This window comes from Lathyrus oleraceus, chromosome 7, assembly GCF_024323335.1.
Source record: "Lathyrus oleraceus cultivar Zhongwan6 chromosome 7, CAAS_Psat_ZW6_1.0, whole genome shotgun sequence".
Taxonomy (NCBI): domain Eukaryota; kingdom Viridiplantae; phylum Streptophyta; class Magnoliopsida; order Fabales; family Fabaceae; genus Lathyrus; species Lathyrus oleraceus.
The window spans coordinates 366,322,832-366,328,499 of record NC_066585.1 but is presented as its reverse complement, the minus strand read 5'-3'; the positions used below and the strand labels follow the sequence as shown (position 1 = coordinate 366,328,499).

The 5,668-nt window shown below is 33.9% G+C and overlaps 1 long non-coding RNA gene across 2 annotated transcripts; it reads right to left on the bottom strand.

The window, feature by feature from the left end:
- Positions 1-2,863: 2,863 nt before the first annotated feature.
- Positions 2,864-4,676, bottom strand: LOC127106716 (uncharacterized). Of its 2 annotated transcripts, XR_007795469.1 has the most exons (3): positions 4,207-4,669; positions 3,305-3,474; positions 2,864-3,200 (listed from the first exon to the last, which is right to left on the bottom strand). It is a non-coding gene; the product is annotated as an uncharacterized LOC127106716 (long non-coding RNA). The 2 variants fall into 2 exon arrangements; XR_007795470.1 differs by having other exon boundaries at positions 2,864-3,474; positions 4,207-4,676.
- Between the last annotated feature and the right edge of the window lie 992 nt (positions 4,677-5,668).

Here is a 5,668-nt window from a genome sequence, read left to right as displayed (position 1 = left end):
GTGATTACCAAACCTACTGTGCATTGAATAAGGACCATTGTGGAACGTGCGCGCTTGGCCATCAGATCTGCCACCTCAATTAATGAGGGAGATCTGGTGGCCCTTGTTTTTTCTCATTTATTTTAATTTCTGATTTTATTTTTTAATAGCCTTGTTTTGTGTAATTCATAATAAATCAATTTTTTATCCAAAATATATGGGACTTTCACCAAAAATCTTAAAATATTTTTCTCTTCCATATTTTGAATTAAAAATATTTTTTGGATTAACTTTGGTATTTTTCATGAATTAAATATTTTTGTGCATATTTTTAATTGTTTTAAAATACTTCTGACTGTCTAAAAATTATGAAATTTTTTGTCTAAGGTCCTTTGACCTTGTTTGACCTAGGATAAATCCCTTGAGCATTTATTTGGTGTTTTGAAGGGATTTGAGGTTTTGTCAAAATTAAAATGCATTTTAATTCATTTTTAATTGATTAAATGTTTAAAATCATGTTGAGCCATTTTTATGGTCTTGTGATGTTTGAATTTCTGTTTGGACCTTGGTCATGGTTGATATGACTTTTGTTTGATCAAAACCATTGGATTTAGGGGATTGATGAAATGTATATTTCCTCTCTCAAAATGAATGGATGGTTTGATCAAATGAAATTCCTCTCATGATCAATTTGTGTTTCTATTTCCCCTTCCCTCTTCATCTTCATCCCTTTTGTTTCTCAATCCCTCATTTAATGTCTAAATGCTAATTTATTCATCAATGAACTTGTGTCAGATGAATCAATACAAGTCTGACTGAGATAGGTCCTTCCCATTTTCTTTTAGTGTGTGGTATGTTTTAGGAGTTTGGTTCTTTGTATCAAATCTCTAACATGAATTAACACCTATATTTTTATTGCCCGACCTCAGATAGTTGTGACTTCTACATAAGTCCAATTATGATTGCTTAACATAGAGATAAATTTGACCTTCACAGCATACTATTCTCGCAAGTGAGATTGTATGTCTCCCATTCTTCATGGAATTATGTGGAAACTTGACCTCTTTTCCTTTCATGAGAGCTAGTGACATACTTGTTGAATTATCCAAGTTGGAGCCCTTCTTATGGAAGATGTCTTGATTTAAGGGTTCATACTTGTGAATGAATGGTTGAGTGTTCTCCAAAGAATGACTTAATCAATTAAAACTCAACACTAACATTTGACTAACCATTGACTAACTCTTATTTATTATGCTTTTAATTTCAAGTCATTTACTTTATGCAATTTAAATTTCATTCATTTACCATTCATCCACCATTTACATTTCATATAACTTGTTTATGTTTCATTCCTTTTCACTTTGTTCATTTGAGCCATATCTTGTGATTGTATATATTTGTTTGTGTGTTCTGATTCTGTTTGTGGTCTTAGGACCTTAAAATACATAGTAACAACAAAAACCTTAAAAAACATTTGTTAGACTGTTGGGACTTGATCTGAATTTTTGGACTTAGAACTAGGCAACATTCCATGTGCTAAAGGACTTGGCCAACACCAACATCTGAGACTGAGTTATCTTTGACTATGCCTTCATCTGACGCAGAACCTTAGATATCTTTGATTCATCTTTTACTCTGTCTCTGTGCTTAATTGTTATTTTATTATTGTCTATGTCTGATGTTTTTGTTTTGAGTTGATCAAGGAATATTTCATCTGATACATTGGAAGACACTGAAGACTGCTAGCTATTGGAGTGCTTGCTTGGATATGATATCTTTATTTGATGCATTGGTTTTCACTTGATGCTTAGATGTTGCTCATTGATCATTGTTTATTGCTTATTGCCTATTAAAGTCCAAAGGAAAATGGGTTTCTATATGACATTCTTGTCTGTTGGATTGCATCCCATTGGTCAGATCTTTTTAACTCTTAACTTTTAAATTTCTGCTTAGGGTAGTCTCTTCATATCCTCACACTTCTTTAATTTCAAAATCTCTCCCTCTTTTCAAAAACTTTCTTTGCTTGAGATTTCAAACTTAGACATGTTTTAATGATTAGAAACTTTGGCCTTATGCCATTGAATTTTTTAAACTTCTTTTCCTAAATCAAATTTGTAAGTAAACTTAAATATATTGACTTAAATTTCAAAAGACAAAAAGAGCTAACAACCCCATTCAAATCTTTGGCCTTTTGTGCATTTTCATTAAACCTTTGTTAAAATTAATTCACTAATTTCTTTGAAATTTTTACCACGAACTACGGAGTTTTGATCCCTCATTTTTATGTTGGTACGTAGGCATAAGACCGAAGGTCTTGTCAAACACAAAAAATATAATCAATGAATTCTTTTGTCATCCCCACACTCTTTATTTTATCAAACATCATTTATACCAAAAACATATGCACACAAAAAGGGCTCCCTAGGAGTACCTAGGACACTTTGGGCGCTAACACCTTCCCTCTGTGTAACCAACCCCCTTACATGTAATCTCTGGCATTTTATTAGTTTTGATTTGAAAAATTCTTATCTTTGGGTTTTGTTCGTACTTTTCCCTTTTCCTTTGGAAATAATAAAAGTGCGGTGGCGACTCTGGTTTTACTGACGTCAAGTTTATCCACAACTTGATGGTCACGAATTTACCGCTACAGTTAGGTCCTAATTCATTGTACATCTTGGTCTTTACTAAGGTTTTTTTTCATGCTTGTCATTGTTCATTACAAGTCATGTTCAAGTCATGTCCATAGTTCATTTCAATCCATTTCAAGCATGTTCATACAATGGTTCATGATTCAAATTCATCAGTTCATAGCAAATTCATTCATTTCAAGTATCATGTTCAGACAAGATCATACAAACATCAAATTCCATACAAAATGTCAAGATTCAAAAACCAACCCAATTTCATTCAAAATAGTAAATTCCATTCATTACATAATCATATAATGTTCATTACATGTAAAAAATACCCCAAAAAACATGTTGACAAATTGTTGACTTTGGTCAACAATTGACTTTTTGGTCAACGTTGACCAAAGTCAACTCAACCCCTTTTCATCCAAAAACCCTAAGTCCAAATTAATTCTAATCCTAAGGCCAATTTTTTATCCTTGATCCTTGAGTTTGCCATGTGTACATGATGCTCCAGATTCCAATCTTGATGTCATCATGTTGCACTATTCAACCACCATTACCATGTGCACATGACTTACAAGAGACCTGCTGCAAAATAAACCAGGTCATTAGGCAATGGAACTAAACACAAGATTGCAAAATACACTATAGGCCAAGTCAGAATTGCAAAAGCAAAAACCATGATTCCATACTGCTTAAACCAAGCTCAAAGTCAGAATGAATGCAAACCACCATAACCAAGCCAAGTGACTACAATACTAGCTACCAAATGCATCATGCAGAACCAAATTAGGATTAGAACCTCCACATTGCATAGCCACCTCAAGAACAATAGTCACAATAACAAGTGCCACCAAGGACCCTGCATAACAAACAGAAACAAAACTATAACCATCTACAACTCATGCCTAAGTTTCAACCTCTACAAAATCTCCCTCAACCACTTGATAACAGAGTTTTCTCTCAATCATAACTAACCATTCAAAAACCAACACTAACCTCACTCAAAACTTCATAACAACTTAACCTAACTGATTGCATTGGGAACCACAAAGTCAGTTATAGAATAACAAACTAACATCGATTTCCAAAAAACTCCTAACTTCCATAACTGATTTTTTCACAATCCCAATGCTCACAACCACCAATGAATAACTCAATCATTGATCATAAAAAGTCTCTCGAATCATTTCATTCTGAACCAAAATCATTGATCACATTCCTCACAAACACTCTCCATTTTCATTTTGATTCTCAGCTTCAACAAATTCTCAAACTCAAATTCATACTAAAACCACCCTTTCATCACTCTATAAATCCAGCACATCTCTCACAAATAAAAGCTCTCGATTCATTCATCACACTCTTTCACTTCAACCATAGAAAAGGACCAAACTCACAGAGTGGAGACGAGTCAGTCTTCACAAAATTCCCCTCTCAATTTTATATCAGCAAAATTCATGAAGCTCTCTCAACCTCTCCAATTTTCATAATCACAATAACTCAACCTTGATCACTCTCACCTCACTGTTCCTACAGACTAGAGCTAAGAAGGAGAAGATAACCAAGCACGAAGAAGAGTTGAAGATTTTACCCGATTCTCTGGATTATGTATCATCTTAATCTTCAAGAATCTCAAGCTTGACCTGAGCGATTCACAGCTCTAAAGATTGGTGCTCCACTTTTGAAATACTTTTTTTTATCCTGTTTCTCATTACTAGATGATGGAATTGACATAGAAAAGTGTTAGCCCTAAGTCCTAAGGTTGAGATTGTTTGAGATTCGTGTTTAATTTCAGATTTAGTAATCTAGGTTTCTTACATTTAGGCTCGATTTGGAGTTTTGAGAATCAATTGGGAAAATGGAGTTTGGATTAAGGTAGAGGAGGAGAAGACGAAGGCTCTGATATATTATTGGAGGCACTTTGCCCTCCGTCGCCTCCAGAGGTGATTTCCAACGCGACGGAGGTGACTGCTCTGGTTAGAGGATGATGAAACACGTTTTGAACATGGATGCACTAAATTGAGTGTGGCAATCCTTTCTCACTCTCTTGGTTGGGCGCCCTTGGGCCTCAAGCCTATTTAGAGTATCTCCTAACATCTCTCCCTCCTTCATGCATTGGTGTGGGGTGGTAACAAATCAATTAAGCCCATTCGATATGCTTTTCACACCACCTGCTAAGCATGCACCCTCTTCCCTCTTGTTTCATACTTTATTTTCTTATTTTTATTATTGTCTTAATTTCTTTTTCTTTCTTTCAAGTTATTTTACATTTCCTAATTTCTTTTAAATTCTTGATTTTTTACTTCTATTGCATTTTGAGTGAACTTTTGATATCATTTAAAAATACTTTTATGAATTTAAAAATTATGACAAAATTATTATATGATTCTTATTTTATTTCCAACCTTCCATAATTTTCTTAGCCATTTATTTGGTGTTTTGGTGGACTTTATGGATTTTCTCTTTTATTCCCCTTTTAAAATTCATTTTTAAAATATTTTTGATGCATTTTATTTTATCTTTTTTTCATTTTATATTTGTTTGACCTTTGTTGACTTCTATTGGCCTTGGATCATGGTTGTTTTGATCATAGGTCTCATTAAACTCAATGAATCTTGGGTGTTGATGGGGTGAAAACGCTAATCCACCAAAATGGATGATTGATTTTGAGGATGACTTGATCAATCCTTTTATCTAATTTGGGTGTGATCTCTCTTATCCTCTTCTTCTTCATCCCATTCTCTTCCTCTTCCTCATGATCAATTGGATGGTTTATGTCCATCTTGTTCATGATGTGTGGGTTGGTACTTGATGAACTTTCATCATTTCAAATCTACCTCCTAATTGATCATGGATCATTTAAGGTACTTTTGATTGATGCATAAGTTTGTCCTAAGTACTATGAAGTATGGGTTGATGTAATGGACCATCCTCCTAGCCTTTGTGCTTGATCCATCCCCTTTTCTTTTTTTGTGTTGCATAGCTTTAGGAGAATTATTTACATATCATTTCTCTAGCATGTATTAACATAAATATTATTATTGACTGGCCTT